The 20066-nt window shown below is 43.6% G+C and overlaps 1 protein-coding gene across 4 annotated transcripts in view; it reads right to left on the bottom strand.

The window, feature by feature from the left end:
- Positions 1-14676, bottom strand: part of LOC138650993 (suppressor of cytokine signaling 3-like) — a 154950-nt gene extending 140274 nt beyond the window's left edge. Inside the window, exon 1 of one of the 4 annotated variants that reach the window (XR_011315424.1) lies at positions 13413-13528. The gene's annotated coding sequence lies outside the window, so the exon portion shown is untranslated. Of the gene's footprint in view, positions 1-13412; positions 13529-14524 lie in introns of those variants that run through there. The other 3 variants (XM_069740897.1, XM_069740896.1, XM_069740898.1) reach the window with 3 other exon arrangements.
- Between the last annotated feature and the right edge of the window lie 5390 nt (positions 14677-20066).

Genomic DNA, 20066 nt, shown 5'->3' with positions numbered 1-20066 from the left:
TTCTCAGGCTGTGCCGAGTTGCATAGGGAGCGTTAGGCGCAATCCACAGCTGCCTCTAATTGTGTTTGGAGAGGATCAGGAATTGCGGTCTACAGAGTTTCCACGTCTCAGAGCTCGTTCTATTATTTTGGGTTATTGTCAGTTCACTGTATGTGCTCTGACCTCCATGTCCATTGTGATTCTGAATTGCCTTTCATAACAGTACAGGAAGCCAAAAGTACTAATGATTCTCAATAGAGGGAAAAAAGAAGTTCTGAGACCATTTTTTTTTTCCTTTGCACTGTGATTTGTCTTTTTTTTCCCCTAGACATTTGGGTGGTTCAGGACACAGGTGTTACAATGGACATTAAAGGTCTGTCTTCATGTGTAGATCAGCTCACGGCAAGAGTTCAAGATATTCAAAATTTTGTGGTTCAGAATTCTTTGTTAGAACCGAGAATTCCTATTCCAGATTTGCTTTTTGGAGATGGAACTAAATTTCTGAGTTTCAAGAATAATTGTAAACTGTTTCTGGCTTTGAAACCTCGCTCCTCTGGTGACCCAGCGCAACAGGTTAGGATCGTCATTTCTTTTTTGCGTGGCGACCCTCAGGACTGGGCATTTTCTCTTGCGTCAGGAGATCCTGCATTGAGTGATATCGATGCGTTTTTCCTGGCGCTTGGATTGCTGTACGATGAGCCTAATTCAGTAGATCAGGCAGAAAAAAATTTGCTGGCTCTTTGTCAGGCTCAGGATGAGATAGAGCTATATTGCCAGAAATTTAGAAAATGGTCCGTGCTCACTCAATGGAATGAATCTGCGCTTGCAGCCATTTTCAGAAAGGGTCTCTCTGAAGCCATTAAGGATGTCATGGTGGGATTTCCTATGCCCGCTGGTTTGAATGAGTCTATGTCTTTGGCCATTCAGATCGGTCGACGCTTGCGTGAGCGTAAATCTGTGTACCATTTGGCGGTATTACCTGAGATTAAACCTGAGCCTATGCAGTGCGATAGGACTATGACCAGGGTTGAACGGCAAGAACACAGACGTCTGAATGGGCTGTGTTTCTACTGTGGTGATTCCACTCATGCTATCTCTGATTGTCCTAAGCACACTAAGCGGTTCGCTAGGTCTGTCGCCATTGGTACTGTACAGTCAAAATTTCTTCTGTCCGTTACCTTGATCTGCTCCTTGTCGTCGTATTCTGTCATGGCGTTTGTGGATTCAGGCGCTGCCCTGAATTTGATGGACTTGGATTATGCTAAACGTTGTGGGTTTTTATTGGAGCCCTTGCAGTGTCCTATTCCATTGAGAGGAATTGATGCTACACCTTTGGCCAAGAATAAGCCTCAATACTGGACCCAGCTGACCATGTGTATGGCTCCTGCACATCAGGAGGTTATTCGCTTTCTGGTGTTGCATAATCTGCATGATGTGGTCGTGTTGGGGTTGCCATGGCTACAAGCCCATAATCCAGTATTGGATTGGAATTCCATGTTGGTGTCCAGCTGGGGTTGTCAGGGGGTCCATGGTGATGTTCCATTTCTGTCAATTTCGTCATCCACCCCTTCTGAGGTTCCAGAGTTCTTGTCTGATTACCGGGATGTATTTGATGAGCCCAAGTCCGATGCCCTGCCTCCGCATAGGGATTGTGATTGTGCTATCAATTTGATTCCTGGTAGTAAATTCCCAAAAGGTCGACTGTTTAATTTATCCGTGCCTGAGCACACCGCTATGCGCAGTTATGTGAAGGAATCCCTGGAGAAGGGGCATATTCGCCCGTCATCGTCGCCATTAGGAGCAGGGTTCTTTTTTGTAGCCAAGAAGGATTTTCTGAGACAGTGTATAGATTACCGCCTTCTTAATAAGATCACTGTTAAATTTCAGTACCCCTTGCCATTGTTATCTGATTTGTTTGCTCGGATTAAGGGGGCTAGTTGGTTCACTAAGATAGATCTTCGTGGTGCGTATAATCTGGTGAGAATCAGGCAAGGCGATGAATGGAAAAAAACTGCATTTAATACGCCCGAGGGTCATTTTGAGTATCTAGTGATGCCGTTCGGACTTGCCAATGCTCTATCAGTGTTTCAATCCTTTATGCATGACATCTTCCGTGAGTACCTGGATAAATTCCTGATTGTGTACTTGGATGACATTTTGATCTTCTCGGATGATTGGGAGTCTCATGTGAAGCAGGTCAGAACGGTTTTTCAGGTCCTGCGTGCTAATTCTTTGTTTGTGAAGGGATCAAAGTGTCTCTTTGGTGTGCAGAAGGTTTCATTTTTGGGGTTCATCTTTTCCCCTTCTACTATCGAGATGGATCCGGTTAAGGTCCAAGCCATCCATGATTGGACTCAGCCGACATCTCTGAAAAGTCTGCAAAAGTTCCTGGGCTTTGCTAATTTTTATCGTCGCTTCATCTGCAATTTTTCTAGTGTTGCCAAACCATTGACCGATTTGACCAAGAAGGGTGCTGATTTGGTCAATTGGTCTTCTGCTGCTGTGGAAGCTTTTCAAGAGTTGAAGCGTCGTTTTTCTTCTGCCCCTGTGTTGTGTCAACCAGATGTTTCTCTTCCGTTCCAGGTCGAGGTTGATGCTTCTGAGATTGGAGCAGGGGCTGTTTTGTCACAGAGAGGTTCTGGTTGCTCAGTGATGAAACCATGCGCTTTCTTTTCCAGGAAGTTTTCGCCTGCTGAGCGAAATTATGATGTGGGCAACCGAGAGTTGCTGGCCATGAAGTGGGCATTCGAGGAGTGGCATCATTGGCTTGAAGGAGCTAAGCATCGCGTGGTGGTATTGACTGATCATAAGAACTTGACTTATCTCGAGTCTGCCAAGCGCTTGAATCCTAGACAAGCTCGTTGGTCGTTGTTTTTTGCCCGTTTTGACTTTGTGATTTCGTACCTTCCGGGCTCTAAAAATGTGAAGGCGGATGCTCTGTCTAGGAGTTTTGTGCCCGACTCTCCGGGTTTATCTGAGCCGGCGGGTATCCTCAAGGAAGGACTAATTGTGTCTGCCATCTCCCCTGATTTGCGGCGGGTGCTGCAAAAATTTCAGGCTAATAAACCTGATCGTTGCCCAGCGGAGAAACTGTTTGTCCCTGATAGGTGGACGAATAGAGTTATCTCTGAACTTCATTGTTCGGTGTTGGCTGGTCATCCTGGAATCTTTGGTACCAGAGAGTTAGTGGCTAGATCCTTTTGGTGGCCCTCTCTGTCGCGGGATGTGCGTACTTTTGTGCAGTCCTGTGGGATTTGTGCTCGGGCTAAGCCCTGCTGTTCTCGTGCCAGTGGGTTGCTTTTGCCCTTGCCGGTCCCGAAGATGCCTTGGACACATATCTCTATGGATTTTATTTCTGACCTTCCTGTTTCTCAAAAGATGTCAGTCATTTGGGTGGTCTGTGATCGCTTTTCTAAGATGGTCCATCTGGTACCCTTGTCTAAATTGCCTTCCTCCTCTGATTTGGTGCCTTTGTTCTTCCAGCATGTGGTTCGTTTGCATGGCATTCCGGAGAATATTGTTTCTGACAGAGGTTCCCAGTTTGTTTCGAGGTTTTGGCGAGCCTTTTGTGGTAGGATGGGCATTGACTTGTCTTTTTCCTCGGCTTTCCATCCTCAGACTAATGGCCAGACCGAACGAACCAATCAGACCTTGGAAACATATCTGAGATGCTTTGTTTCTGCTGATCAGGATGACTGGGTGTCCTTTTTGCCTTTGGCTGAGTTCGCCCTTAATGATCGGGCCAGCTCGGCTACCTTGGTTTCGCCGTTTTTCTGCAATTCTGGTTTCCATCCTCGTTTCTCTTCAGGACAGGTTGAGTCTTCGGACTGTCCTGGTGTGGATACTGTGGTGGACAGGTTGCAGCAGATTTGGACTCAGGTAGTGGACAATTTGACCTTGTCCCAGGAGAAGGCTCAACTTTTCGCTAATCGCAGACGCCGTGTGGGTCCCTGACTTCGTGTTGGGGATCTGGTTTGGTTATCTTCTCGTCATATTCCTATGAAGGTTTCCTCTCCTAAGTTTAAACCTCGTTTTATTGGTCCGTATAGGATTTCTGAGGTTCTTAATCCTGTGTCTTTTCGTCTGACCCTTCCAGATTCTTTTTCCATACATAACGTATTCCATAGGTCATTGTTGCGGAGATACGTGGCACCTATGGTCCCATCTGTTGAGCCTCCTGCCCCGGTTTTGGTGGAGGGGGAATTGGAGTATATTGTGGAGAAGATTTTGGATTCTCGTGTTTCAAGACGGAAACTCCAGTATCTGGTTAAATGGAAGGGTTATGCTCAGGAAGATAATTCCTGGGGTTTTGCCTCTGATGTCCATGCTCCCGATCTTGTTCGTGCCTTTCATGTGGCTCATCCTGGTCGGCCTGGGGGCTCTGGTGAGGGTTCGGTGACCCCTCCTCAAGGGGGGGGTACTGTTGTGAATTCTGTGGCAGAGTTCACTCCTGTGGTCACAAGTGGTACTTCGGCTGATTCTCTCTGGGAGCTTCCGTTTGTAGAGGAAAGTGGTACTGCAGCTTCTGAGTTTCCTCCCTCAGGTGATCTGGTGAGGTCGTTAGCTGCTTCTCTACTTAACTCAACCTGATGCTTTGATCCATGCTTCCTGTCAATGTTCCAGTGTTGGACTTGTGTTTCTCTGGATCATTCCTGTGGCCTGCTGCTCTGCATAGCTAAGTGCTTCTTTGCTATTTGTTGCTATTTTTTCTGTCCAGCTTGTCTATTTGTTTTGCTGGAAGCTCTGGGACGCAAGGGTGTACCTCCGTGCCGTTAGTTCGGTACGGAGGGTCTTTTTGCCCCCTTTGCGTGGTTTTCTTTAGGGTTTTGTGTAGACCGCAAAGTTATCTTTCCTATCCTCGTTCTGTCTAGAATATCGGGCCTCACTTTGCTGAATCTATTTCATCCCTACGTTTGTCTTTTCATCTTACTCACAGTCATTATATGTGGGGGGCTGCCTTTTCCTTTGGGGTATTTCTCTGAGGCAAGGTAGGCTTATTTTTCTATCTTCAGGCTAGTTAGTTTCTCAGGCTGTGCCGAGTTGCATAGGGAGCGTTAGGCGCAATCCACAGCTGCCTCTAGTTGTGTTTGGAGAGGATCAGGAATTGCGGTCTACAGAGTTTCCACGTCTCAGAGCTCGTTCTATTATTTTGGGTTATTGTCAGATCACTGTATGTGCTCTGATCGCTATGTACATTGTGTTACTGAATTGCCTCTCATAACACCTCTCTAACTATTTTTTTTTTTACATTTTTACAGTACTTCCCTTTTGATGACGCTTTGTTTGAGAAGCCCTGGTGCATGTGCAGCGCCCCAGAGTCCTGGTCGTTGCAGTAATGTCATTCTTCCACCAGGGAGAGTGATGCTACATCTGAAGGCAATAAAGGAGATCACTTTACCAGGTATCACAAACCACACAACACACTTCACACTCCAACCCACCAGGGGGAGCTATGCTCCTATTTATTAGGGCACTCTTCACAATTAAGTAAAACTGGTGGTCTGGATAGGAAGTTAGGCAGAAGCGAACTGGGCTTCACCCAGTGAGCTGCTATCTGAGCTCCGCTAAGGTAGTTGGTCCCTGACAGTGGTGGGATCCTGTCAGAGGCCTCGACAGAGGGACATGGAGCTGCAATTGCCTACCGATGCGGCAGCATCCTAAGAAAGAGACATGGAAGGAGAATTGTGTTGCAGAGAGTGAGAAACGAAGTCATAGCAAAAGGAGAGGAAACCAGAAGGAGTTCTGCCCTGTAAAAGGCTGCCTCCTTTCTGAGGCGCAGGATCCGGTAGCCGGAACATCGAGGGAGTCATCGTCTCCAAGCCTGCCTCCAGAGACAGGCAGGACAGCTAATTCCATATTAGTTGCCCGACCCTTACCCAGGAGGCACGGTGGCAACTATGGGAGGCCGGGGTGTGCTAGAGTCCCTGTAAAAAGCCTCAAGCCACCAGTCATATGGGTTGTTCCTATCCATCTGGGGGACAGAGAGAGAAATAAAATCTACCATAGTTGTGAGGACCTTACCGAGAAGCTCAGCAGGAAGGGACTACAACACTCAGGCTCTAGAGGAAGGCTACTGATTTCCCCCTTGATAAGGGGACTCTGGATTTGCCTTCAGACAGGCCGGACTCTGCCTGCCCTGTGATTGGTGCTCTGGATTGTGGATGCTGAGCTTTCAGTAAAAAAGGTAAAGAGACTGCAACCTTGTATCCTCGTTCTTCACTGCACCTTTCACCATCCACCATCTTACACACTGGGAAGCCCTGAGGATACACTTCACCTGTGGGAAGGAATACCATCCAGCTGCCATAACATCACCCCAGCGGACCCCTAAGCAGCATCGGTCACCCTGACCGAATACCACAGGTGGCGTCACGAACATTATCCCTTTAAAGACCTTTCCCCTTTTACAAAGGACCTCCCGAGGGCCATGGACCAGGTCAGGCACCGTGACATCCCTCTTGAGAACCGAAGGACCCGGTACCGAGTACCCCACGTCCCTATGGGGGCGATCCACATGCCGTGATACTCAAATGATACATCATCAGGGTGCAGTATCATCAGTGACGTCCATTTTAGGGAATGTCCTGTTGTACTGATCATGCGTCAGTTGTCAGTTTGGACGCATGCTCAGTAAGAGCTCCCTTTCACTATGTTATAATTATATCAGTTCACAGTGACAGTGCGCTCTCTTGCTTACTCTGATGAGAAGTCAAGAGCCTGTAAGAGAGCGCACTGGCAATATGTATTGCAAGGAAAGAGCACATAGTTTTATACCAGTAAAAGGGATCTTGATGCAGAGAAGCCGCCACATAGTCCCAGCCAGCATTTCAATGTATATTAACATTGAAATACCTGCAGCGTTTCAGAGTAAATCAGAGGAAAAGGGACCAGCAGATAAACACATACATGTACAACAGCAAACTATAGAATACCACAACTCCAACTCCAAACTTCAACTACTTAGCTTTCGCACACAGCACAGCGTCTCTAAAGAGCAAGGAAACAGAGTTTTCACCGGCAGGACAGAGAGTGTCTGGCCAAATTTTATAGGAAGAGTTAACGATCAGAAGCAGTTGAAATGGAGCTGTATGTTTCTGACCAGCATAAAAAGAGTCATTAACCTCTTCAGCACCAAAGGAAACCAAATTCATTTAATATGCGATCCAAATACAGAGGCTAAAATGGAAGATCTGCAGTGATCTTCTACCCCCAGATCTCCCAGGTTGGCGTGACACACTCTTGACAGAGTGCTGTCCATTTTTCACTGACTCTTTTCTAGGAGAAACGTCCATCAGACTTTTTTTGGCATACGAAGAAAACTGCTGAAAGTGTATGTGCACACAACACTTTTAAGACGCCAGTATAGGTATTCCTCGGTAAAGCTACTTAAGCTGGCAATCTTTTTCCTAAAGTGATGGTTTTGCTGTTTTGCATTAGTCTTTTTGCTTTAATTTATACTATAACTGCTTCCTGGTGAAAGCCGCTCATAGAAAGAACGTGCTACTTCTTTTACAACTTCACAGTTCCCGAACCCTGATGCGGTTAAAAAAGGCAACAAAAGACTGAACATTTGTACAGCAATGCCGTTCATTTTTTGAGGTGGAACCTTGGCGCTGTTTCAGGTGGATTCCAGGCTGAAGAAGACGTTGTGTGCGCATACCCAATGACCGATGGCCATATCTGACACATGAATCAAACACTGAAGAAAATCTGATCCAAAATACTGGTGAAAATTGTTCAATTTTTCATGTATGCAAAAAATAAAAATGAATAAAATGTACAAAACTCGCGACACCGTGATGTTGATGGATATCCACTCTTCTTTTCTGAACAACTACAGTATCTGTAGCATGTGACTTCTAAGAACATTGTAGAGTTAATTGAAGTGTTATCAGTGCGGCCAGGATTATTATTTCCTTTAGTTCATGCAAATTACTTTAACCACCACACCTTGGAGAGACTGTAATATTTTTCTCCTTTAAGATAAACACTCATTTAAAAAAGCTTAGAAAATAGCACTAAATGCACTTAAGGAGGTCCCATGGCCAGATAAAAAGGAGTTTGTTTTTTATCTAATTTTATTCCCGTTGCTCCTATGCATTCTGGTTTTTTTTCTATAATCCAACATAAAGTTCCAAAGTTATGTATGTTTTTATTTAGTGCTAATTCCTATGACCTTAGCCAAAGGGGAGTGGTCAACAGTCTCCTTTGGGGCGTGTCTTTAGGCTGCTTTGCATTATTACTCAGTCGGCCATGCCCCCTGGGAACACCACAAGAATTAACACTAAATAAAAGATTCCGAATCTCTGGAATCGTATGGCGTATTTGTAAAAAACATAAAAGCAGAATACTCACGTGAGCATCAGCAATAAAATAAGGGCAAAAATAGGAAACTTTTATCCTGGTCCTCTTTAAATGTTTTAATGCAGGGTATAGCAAAGTCAATAACCCCTGATGAGAGTGTTCATATTTCTAGAGTCACCTCTATAAGTAATGTATGCATAAAAGTTTATATAAACATGCAAGTACATTGAATCAAAATCCACTCCAGATGATTTTGCGGCGATCAGCTCTTGTTGACCGAATTCTGCCATACTCACGTATAGGCTGTGAATGTCTCTCCAAATAAATGGTAGATTTTTCCAACAAAGAAAACAACAAATTTCTGTACCAACATACTGTAGGGTTGATTGAAATGGATGTTTTCAACCAAAAGGATGTCTGACATTTTGTAAGAAGGTGGAAGAGTTGTCCACGTTCTCCCTTCAAGATATGTAAAAATGATGTAATGCATTATGGTGTTTGAAATGTTTAATGATTTATATTGTTAGTTATATACTTGAGTTCTGAATAGCACTAGGTAGTTGATAGAAATAGTTGTAGTTAATAGTAGGGACTAGCCCAAGGGAGGAGCTAAGTGAGGGCACAAAGGAGAGTTACCGGGTAGAATGACAAATAGGGATGAGCCTGCAGCAGTAGAATCATAGAATCATTGAATGGTAGAGTTGGAAGGGACCTCCTGGGTCATCTGGTCCCACCCCTGCTCAAAGCAGGATTCACTAAATCATCCCAGACAGATGTCTGTCCAGCCTCTGTTTGAAGACTTCCATGGAAGGAGAACTCACCACCTCTCGTGGCAGCCTGCTCCACTCATTGATCACCCTCACTGTCAAAAAGTTTTTTCTAATATAGAAGAAGTAGAAGACCTTCAGTCTGGCTGAATAACAGAACCACATCTAGCGGGTGCATTTATGTCAAAAGGGAGATGACCAAGGCAGGTAGTAAGTCCTACGAAGAAAGCAACAAGAAGAAGGAAGAGGTTAGTGTCCGGAGTCAGAGCAGAGTGAGAAAGAGAAGATGGAGAAGTATTGGGGCCTGGAGTAGGAAGTCTAGCGGTACGGTTTGGTCCGAAGGTGTCCTTAAAGCAGAAATTTAAGTAGCAGCCATATTTGCATAGAAAACTCCCCTAAGGGGAGAAAGTTGCAGAATCGCAGTAGAAGTATAGTACTATTACTTGCTGGACTCTATTGCTGTTATTGGAGACGAGGAGGCTCTGGGCTGTGCTGTGTGGAGGCAGAAGAGTAAGACAACGTACAGGGCTAGAGTGACTCCTATGAAGAGAGGAAGAACCTTGTGATAATGTTCCATGTCATAACAGAAACATTCATGAAGATGAATACCTGCTACCTGCTGTACATAGTTCCTCAAAAGTTATTGTTCAGTAAAGATGCATTAATTTATGAACTATGGCCTCTCTTATTGAAATCTGTAGCACATGGTCTTGGCCAGGGGTGTCAAACTGCATTCCTTGAGGGCTGCAAACAGGTCATGTTTTCTGGATTTCCTTGTACTGCACAGGTGATAATTTAATAACCAACTCATTATTTGTGTAGGACTGTTTGTATGCTTTTCTGGGTGCGTGGCCACTGACTGCCTCCAGCTCAGCAGTTAGCTGTGTTCCCCTGTGACGCTAACAGGGCACAGCATCTTATTTCTAGCGAATCTGTGGAGTTAACAGAGTTTGCTTATACCGCCATATAGCGCCGCCATTTGCCAGCAGCAGGTTCCTCTCCTGCACGGTGGACCCCGGGTTGCGAACGCACCTATTTATACATATATATACTCGGTGCGTTCTGCCAACCCTAACAATAATGACATACTGGCATGGTCTAAAATGAAGGTTGGGCATGTATTACATTTCAGCCCCATACACTATCGATCTTCACCACCTGTTTGTTTTAATGGTTGGTCAAAAATCAACTATCAGTTATCTAGTGTGGATGGTCAACTTAACTCCCTCACAAGTGAAGCTTTAAAAAACAGTTTTATTAAAGGGAATGCTATTTACCTGCAGATATGGGGTTAATCTGCAGGATAAGAGCATTGGGGAGGTGCCCGACTGCTCTACTGAAGGTGTGGTATCTGGAAGAAAATTAAGTGTATTCTTTCTGGGAGTCGCCGGCTTTCAGTCATATAAGTGTGCTGACCCAAGGGGGGAGGGCCCTAGGGGGGTAATATTAGGAGTCGATTTCCCGCCGCTGCACAGGGGGAATCTCGAGCCATGTCTGCTGTGGTCTCCCATTCTGCATCAGCCGCAGTGGAGCCTGCTCAGCGGAGACGTCGGTCCCAGCGTCTCACTCAGCCTGATACTGTGCAAAGGGTTACTGCTGCCTTTTCAGGCTCTGCTATTGTACCCTGCACTGGTCTGCGGCGAGCAGGCTTTTCTGGGACTAAGTCCTGCTTTGCACACACTGAGCATGCCCAGAGTAAGATCTCTCAGTGGAGGTCTAGGGTCACATGCTCAGGCACTGCAGCAACTTCCATTGGTCCTCCAGGAAGGCCCTGTACCTGATCAAGTTCTGTGGCAGCCTTCCATTGGTCCTTCTTGGAAGGTCCTGTATGTGCTGCAGCTATAAAAGGTTCGCATGGCCGCACGGCCATGCGCTAGTATCACCTCATGTCATGAGCTTGATAATTGTGGTTGCGCCTGTATGTGTGTGTTCAGGGACCTGGCTGAAATAAGCCCCTAGAATACCGGCACCTCCGGTGAGGAGTATTGCGTGTATGTATTCAGGGACCCAGCTGAAATAAGCCCTTAGAATACCGGCACCTCCGGTGAGGAATGTTTGTATGCTTTTCTGGGTGCATGACCACTGACTGCCTCCAGCTCAGCAGTTAGCTGTGTTCCCCTGTGACGCTAACAGGGCACAGCATCTTATTTCTAGTGACTCTGTGGAGTTAACAGAGTTGTCTTATACCGCCATATAGCGACGCCATTTGCCAGCAGCAGGTTCCTCTCCTGCACGGTGGACCCCGGGTTGCGAACGCACCTATTTATACATATATATATACTCGGTGCGTTCCGCCAACCCTAACAATAATGACATACTGGCATGGTCTAAAATGAAGGTTGGGCATGTATTACATTTCAGCCCCATACACTATCGATCTTCACCACCTGCTTGTTTTAATGGTTGGTCAAAAATCAACTATCAGTTATCTAGTGTGGATGGTCAGCTTAACTCTCTCACAAGTGAAGCTCTAAAAAACAGTTTTATTAAAGGGAATGCTATTTACCTGCAGATATGGGGTTAATCTGCAGGATAAGAGCATTGGGGAGGTGCCCGTCTGCTCTACTGAAGGTACGGTAAATTAAGTGTATTCTTTCTGGGAGTCGCCGGCTTTCAGTCATATAGGTGTGCCGGCACGACTACAGTCATTGCTCACAGCAATGTGAGTGGCGCCTGTAAGCACATCCTGGCACTGACTGACAGCTTGTGGTGCAGTGCAACAGTGCAAAGCAGGCTAAAGTCAAAGTACAGTGGAGGACTTATAGCCACCGATCACGGTTCTGTGAGCAGACACTGTAGTCGTGCCAGCACACATTTATGACTGAAAGCCGGTGGCTCCTGAGAGGAATAAAATTCATTTTCGTACTGGTACCTTCATAACACTATTAACCTGCAGATTAGCTCCATATCTACAGGTTTATAGCATTATCCATCGTGACAGGTTCTCTTTAAGATCAGTTCAAACATTATGGCACATTTATTCTTTCCCTGTTTTCGAGACTCACAGTTGCGAGAAGGAATATGGATAAGGGTTTTAGGCCTCATTCACATGTCTGTGTTGCTCATACATGTTCTATCCGTACAACTGCCGCAACACATGCAGGGATTGCCTAACAAACACGGAGTCGAACATATTTTTCGTGCACGTAGAAGACACTCGGTTAGTACACGATGCCTTATCCGAGCACGCTCTCACATCACTGTATGATCAAATCTAATGTATAACTTCGCACATATTTGATTAATATGTATATGTGCATCATGTATTTGAATTACGCCTGTGTGTTTGTGTGCGTGATTTATACATGTGTGTAATGTGTATGATTTGATTACATGTACTTACTTTATATATGTGTCTGTATCTGTGTACGTGAGCAGAACGGGAATGTTTATGGTGCAGGTGTACATGTGAGTGCGGCATTATAGAGAGGGTAGCACAGATACACATCCTTCATTTTATCACCCCCAAAACCCACCATGGAAAATGCTGATGAACCCTTTGTTCCTAGAACTTTAGTAGCAGGGAAAATTGTTTCTGCCTGTATTTATGGATTTTTTTTCGACATGTAATAAAATGTACTATAATTTCATGTAATTTGAAAACCGGTCTAACTACAGGTTGGTGCAGGTTTTTGCTTCATTTTAGCTGCTCATAAATATGACCTTCAGCGTTCTTGCAGCACTAATGATAAGAACTCAGGAGTTTGGAATGCAGCCAGAAAGCATGTTTTGCTGCAGAAAAAAAACAATAGGAAAACGGTGCACATTTATTTTCCTGTTCTTGCTTTCATTTAGTATTTTAACATTGCACGTCACTCGATTTATCTGCGTATGCGGTTAATAAAATTTTTCGCGCATAATCACATTGTGATGTCAAGAATCCGTTATCAAAAGCTCAAAAAGAAATACACACAAAATAAATAAATAAATAAATAAATAAATAATAAAAACAGCAAAACCGAGAAAATGCCTTACCTTATCTAGAGCACACTGCCATTTTGAAGAAATAAACATTAAAATAAATAAAAATAAAAAAATCAACACTTAAATAAAAAAAAAGCTACCTGAAAAAATGCATTACGTTTCATAATTTCCTTCTGACTTCTTCTAGGAAGAATCTGTCACAGTTTTGTTTAAAAAAAAAATGAATAAAAACAGCATTTTTTGTTTTTGTGAAAAATTTAAGAATTTGCTTCTAAAGTGTTAAATGCCTAGAAGAAAGTTGATCCGTTCTCAGGTATGAGGTCAAAGGATAGAGATATCATGTGATGTAGAGGAAAAAGGGGCAATCCACACAATGCAATCTGTATGAGGTTCACCATAATTGTGATTTTCGTGTCTGAATAATCAAAAGTTACCAACCTGTGTGTGGCAGAATTCTGCAGAAACAGCAGCGTTGACCTGTTCCATATGCTATAAACACAGGTTAATATCTCACATATCACTCCATACGCCCTTCTAAATACAGCACCTTTCACTTTCGCTACTACGCTTCTCAAGGTGTGCTCACATTTCAAATTATAACCTAAGGCAAAGATGCCAAAAGTGAAAGTAGGCGATAGGATTCTTTTCTGATACTTGTAAACAAATGAACATTCAAGATGGACAAAGAAATAACAAAAAGTAAAATAAAAGTTTTTGCAACGTTATACATCAATGACTAACTAAATGAATAAAGATGGTAGAAGGAAACATGGTAACAGGTCCTACATGACCAGTCATGGTGATCATCTTCTGAGTCAGCTAGTTACACCCTTCTTAATCCTTATGTAAACTGACATACTGCTATTGAAGCTCCATGGAGGACACAATGCACTCACCAGGCCATGCTAATAACCATGAAGCTATTTCTATATATTGTATCCATGTACAAATTGTCACATTGTCATCACTGTCCCCATTGGAGTTCAAAATTTAAATTCCCTATCGGCAGGGTCGGACTGGCCATGTGGCAATTCTGGCAAATGCCAGAAGGGCCTCTCTGGTTGTGGGCCACCTTGTCTGCTTGATTACTGTTAAGAGTTGTGATGGAGGTATCATTAGCAATATGGGTCTAGTAGTAAATATTTCTTTCCTCCATGAAGGGTAGTATTAGTAATTTATCCCATCTGGTGCTTGGGGACGAGAACAGCATGGGCCTGTCTGATTTCAAATGCCAGGGCTGAATTTCATTCCCAGTCCGCACCTGCCTATCGGGAAATCTTTGGAGTTTGGGAGGAAACCCATGAAAACACGGGGAGAACATGCAAACTCCTTGCAGATGTTGTCCTTGGTGGGATGTGAACCCAGGTCCCCAGTCACCATGCTGCCCATGTCAAAGTCGTCTATCCTTCCATAAGCTCGACCTGCCACATTGACCTGAATATCCAAATTACACCTACAGGACGTTTTCTGATTTCGGATCTACATCCATAGACATTAATATGCAGATATAACGGCTTGAACTTAATATGTAAAAAAATACTTGTTCTTACCTCATTGCTCATCTCTCCCCATCGAGTCCTCATCGCATTTTCTGATCCTCACCACTCGCACTGAAATCTCCAGGTCTTCCACACAGAGCCGAGACTTCTGACCATAGTGAGGGTTTTGAGCAAGCACATGAAAAGTCACACGTGATGACTTGCGGTTTTGATAAAATCCTTGCAGATGTAGAATATTGAGCTCTATATAACCACGCCAACAGCACTGATTGGCTGCTTCTGATGTACGTTGTCCACAAGCTGCCAATCAGCGGTAGGGGCGGGGTTTCACAAATAAACTGGACTGGCCTGCACGTGACACCTAGTCCTGCAGTGATAATCCCCTACTGATAAAACAGTGATTGTATTGAAACAACAACAAGTTACTGAGCAAGTGACACACCACTGGAATCTGGGTCTCCGCCCTTAGATTATGCTGCTCTCACATTACAAAGCAACAACCTGCTGACATATTCCTTTTAAAATTAGACTAAATGTGCCAAACTTATCACAAAGCCTCATGATGGAGAATAAATGTGATACGACTTCAGACATTTATTTTCACCTGGATAACAACTGATCTTGCACATAAGTCAGACATTTATAACATTTCCTGTTTAGGACAATGAAAGACAAAGAATGTGAAAATGACTGATGTTAGCAGGGTATGATTGACAGCTTCCTCCAGACAGTCTGGGACCATGATGCGTCTCCTGTAGCTCAAGGTTTGCAGGCTTTGATAAGAATAGATTTAGCATTGATTCTTCAGGCTGGTGGAACAGGGAACCATTCACTGCGTTGACCCGTTGTCGTTGACTTTCCTTATCTTTATGATATTAACAGACTAGCTGCAATTGATTATACAGGTAGGCGGTTGGTAATATTACAAGATTTCTGTGCAGACTATGATGACTGTGTAACACCCTGTAACATCTTCACTGTGCTCTCTACTGGTGCTAACAGGGTGGCGGGCATACAGTCAGGTCCAGAAATATTTGGACAGTGACCGAATTCTCATGATTTGGCCTCTGCATGACAGTAATTTTTATTTAAAATGAAACAACTAGAAACAATGGAAGTGAAGACTTTCAGGTTTTATTAAATAGAACCTGTCAGCAGGATTTAGCCCTATAAACTAAAGGCATGGCCATAATGGGGCTGTGATGCTGATCAATCTAATACCTGATGTGAAGGGGTTTGCTCAGTGGCTGATGAATACTGACCTTGTGAAGTTTTGATAAAATGACGTCTCACTTTGTATTTCTTCCATTTTCTCACCAAGCATCTTACTTATGGTTTTGTATCCCATTCCAGCTTTGTGCAGGTCTATGATCTTGTCCCTGACATCCTTATAAAGCTCTTTGGTCTCGCCCGTGTTGTAGAGGTTAAAGTCTGACTGATTAATTGAGTCTGTGGACAGGAGTCTTTTAGAAAGGTGACTATGTAAGACAGCGGTCTTTAATGCAGGTTACGAGTTGATTAGGAGCGTCTAACTCGTCTGTAGGAAGCAGAACTCTTAACCCCTTTCTGACATATGACATACTATCCCGTCGAGGTGGGGTGGGCCCGTATGACCACCGATGGGATAGTACATCATATGCGATCGGCCGCGATCACGGGGGAGGGCGGCCGATCGCGGCCCCGGGTGTCAGCTGACTGTCGCAGCTGACATCGGGTAACATAGTAACATAGTAACATAGTTAGTAAGGCCGAAAAAAGACATTTGTCCATCCAGTTCAGCCTATATTCCATCATAATAAATCCCCAGATCTACGTCCTTCTACAGAACCTAATAATTGTATGATACAATATTGTTCTGCTCCAGGAAGACATCCAGGCCTCTCTTGAACCCCTCGACTGAGTTCGCCATCACCACCTCCTCAGGCAAGCAATTCCAGATTCTCACTGCCCTAACAGTAAAGAATCCTCTTCTGTGTTGGTGGAAAAACCTTCTCTCCTCCAGACGCAAAGAATGCCCCCTTGTGCCCGTCACCTTCCTTGGTATAAACAGATCCTCAGCGAGATATTTGTATTGTCCCCTTATATACTTATACATGGTTATTAGATCGCCCCTCAGTCGTCTTTTTTCTAGACTAAATAATCCTAATTTCGCTAATCTATCTGGGTATTGTAGTTCTCCCATCCCCTTTATTAATTTTGTTGCCCTCCTTTGTACTCTCTCTAGTTCCATTATATCCTTCCTGAGCACCGGTGCCCAAAACTGGACACAGTACTCCAGAACTGGAGTACCCACAGAACTGGGTACTATGTGCCAGGAGCGGTCACAGACCACCCCTGGCACGTTATCCCCCGGAACACCATGATCAAACTTGATCACAGCGTTCTGGCAGTATAGGTAAGCATCGCGCAGGGAGGGGGCTCCCTGCGTGCTTCCCTGAGACCCTCGGAGCAACGCAATGTGCTCGCGTTGCTCCGAGGGTCTCCTACCTCCTTCTTCCTGCAGGCCCCGAATCCAAAATGGCAGCGGGGCCGCTTCCGGGTCCTGCAGGGAGGTGGCTTCCAAGCGCCTGCACAGAGCAAGCGCTGGTAAGCCTGGAGCAGTGCACATCAGATCGCTGATCTGACACAATGCTGTGCAAAGTGTCAGATCAGCGATCTGACCCTATAACATGATGTCCCCCCCGGGACCTTGTTATATTGTAAAAAAAAAAACATTCAGATGTGCAAAAAAAAATATTCCTAAATAAAGAAAAAAATATTATTCCCATAAATACATTTCTTTATCTAAATAAAAAACACAATAAAAGCACACATATTTAGTATCGCAGCGTCCATAGCGACCCGACCTATAAAACTGCCCCACTAGTTAACCCCTTCAGTGAACACCGTAAAAAAATGAGGCAAAAAACAACGCTTTATCATCATACCGCCAAACAAAAAGTGGAATAACTCAAGATCAAAAAGACGGATATAAATAACCATGGTACCGCTGAAAACGTCATCTTGTCCTGCAAAAAACGAGCTGCCATACAGCATCATCAGCGAAAAAATAAAAAAGTTATAGTCCTCAGAATAAAGCGATGCAAAAATAATTATTTTTTATATAAAATAGTTTTTATCGTATAAAAGCGCCAAAACATAAAAAAGATATAAATGAGGTATCATTGTAATCGTACTGACCCGAAGAATAAAACTGCTTTATCAATTTTATAAAACGCAGAACGGTATAAATGCCTCTCCCAAAAGAAATTCTTGAATAGCTGGTTTTTGGTCATTCTGCCTCACAAAAGTCGGAATAAAAAGCGATCAAAAAATGTCACATGCCCCAAAATGGTACCAATAAAAACGTCAACTCATCCCGCAAAAAACAAGACCTCCCATGACTCTGTGGATGTGACTCACATGACTCTGCTCCTTCCCTTCCGAGCTCTCCCATGCACACAAACAGGGGTTTACCCCAACATATGGGGTATCAGCGTACTCAGGACAAATGGGACTACAACTTTTGGGGTCCAATTTCTCCTGTTACCCTTGGGAAAATACAAAACTGGGGGCTAAAAAACCCTTTTTGTGGGAAAAATGTTTTTTTATTTTCACTGATCTGCGTTATAAACTGTAGTGAAACATTTGGAGGTTCAAAGTTCTCACAACACATCTAGATAAGTTTCTTGGGGGGTCTAGTTTCCATTATAGGGTCACTTGTGGGGGGTTTCTACTGTTTAGGCACATCAGGGGCTCTGCAAACGAAATGTGATGCCTGCAGACCAATCCATCTAAGTCTGCATTTCAAATGGAGCTCCTTCCCTTCCGAGCTCTGCCATGCGCCGAATTGGTGATTCCCCCTCCCCCCCACATATGGGTTATCAGCGTTCTCAGGACAAATTGGACAACAACTTTTGGGGTCCAATTTCTCCTGTTACCCTTGGGAAAATACAAATCTGTGGGCTAAAAAAAAATTTTTGTGAAAAAAAAAGAATTTTTATTTTCACGGCTCTGTGTTATAAACTCTAGTGAAACACTTGGGGGTTCAAAGCTCTCACAACACTAGATAAGTTCCTTAGGGGTCTACTTTCCAAAATGGTGTCACTTGTGGGGGGTTTCAATGTTTAGGCACATCAGGGGCTCTCCAAACGCGACATGGTGTCCCATCTCAATTCCAGTTAATTTTGCATTGAAAAGTCAAACGGCGCTCCTTCCCTTCCAAGCTCTGCCATGCGCCCAAACAGTGGTTTACCCCCCACATATCAGCTTACTCAGGACAAATTGCACAACAACTTTTGGGGTCCAATTTCTTTTGTTACCCTTGGGAAAATTAAAAATTTTGGGTGAAAAGATAATTTTTGTGAAAAAATATGGTTTTTATTTTTACGGCTCTGCATTCTAAACTTCTGTGAAGCACTTGGTGGGTCAAAGTGCTCACCACACATCTAGATAAGTTCCTTAGGGGTCTCCTTTCCAAAATGGTGTAAATTGTGGGGGGTTTTCAATGTTTAGGCACATCAGGGGCTCTCCAAACACAACATGGTGTCCCATCTCAATTTCAGTCAATTTTGCATTGAAAAGTCAAATGGCGCTCCTTCCCTTCCATGCTCTGTCATGTGCCCCCACATATGGGGTATCAGCGTACTCAGGACAAATTGTACAACTACTTTTGGGGTCCATTTTCTCCTGTTACCCTTGGTAGAATAAAACAAATTGGAGCTGAAGAAATTTTTTTGTGAAAAAAAGTTAAATGTTGATTTTTTTAAAACATTCCAAAAATTCCTGCCTGAAGGGTTAATAAACTTCTTGAATGTGGTTTTGAGCACCTTGAGGTGTGCAGTTTTTAGAATGGTGTCACACTTGGTTATTTTCTATCATATAGATCCCTCAAAATGACTTCAAATGTGATGTGGTCCCTAAAAAAAATGGCGTTGTAAAAATGAGAATTTGCTGGTCAACTTTTAACCCTTATAACTCCCTAACAAAAAAATTTTGGTTCCAACATTGTGCTGATGTAAAGGAGACATGTGGCAAATGTTACTTATTAAGTATTTTGTGTGACATATCTCTGTGATTTAAGGGCATAAAAATTCAAAGTTGGAAAATTGCAAAATTTTCAAAATTTTCACCAAGTTTCTGTTTTTTTCCTCAAATAAACGCAGGTAATATCAAAGAAATGTTACCACTACCATGAAGTACAATATGTCACGAGAAAACTATGTCAGAATCATCAGCATCTGTTGAAGCGTTCCAGAGTTATAACCTCATAAAGGGACAGTGGTCAGAATTGTAAAAATTGGCCTGGTCATAAACGTGCAAACCACCATTGGGGGTAAAGGGGTTAATGGTTGGTAGGGGATCAAATACTTATTTATCACTGCAAAATGCAAATAAATTTATATAATTTATACAATGTGATTTTCTGGGTTTTATTTTTGATATTCTATTTCTCAATGTTAAAATTAACCTACCCTTAAAATTAAAGGCTGTTCGTGTATTTGTCAGAGGGCAAACTTACAAAATCAGCAAGGGATCAAATACTTATTTCCCCCACTTTATATACCCCGATACGGTCACTGGTAACTCCTTGATAACCCAAGAAAGATTATTA

The sequence above is a fragment of the Ranitomeya imitator genome, chromosome 10 (genome assembly GCF_032444005.1).
Source record: "Ranitomeya imitator isolate aRanImi1 chromosome 10, aRanImi1.pri, whole genome shotgun sequence".
NCBI classification, from domain to species: Eukaryota; Metazoa; Chordata; class Amphibia; order Anura; family Dendrobatidae; genus Ranitomeya; species Ranitomeya imitator.
Note: the sequence above shows the minus strand (reverse complement) of the source record. Positions and strands in the feature narration are given on the sequence as shown.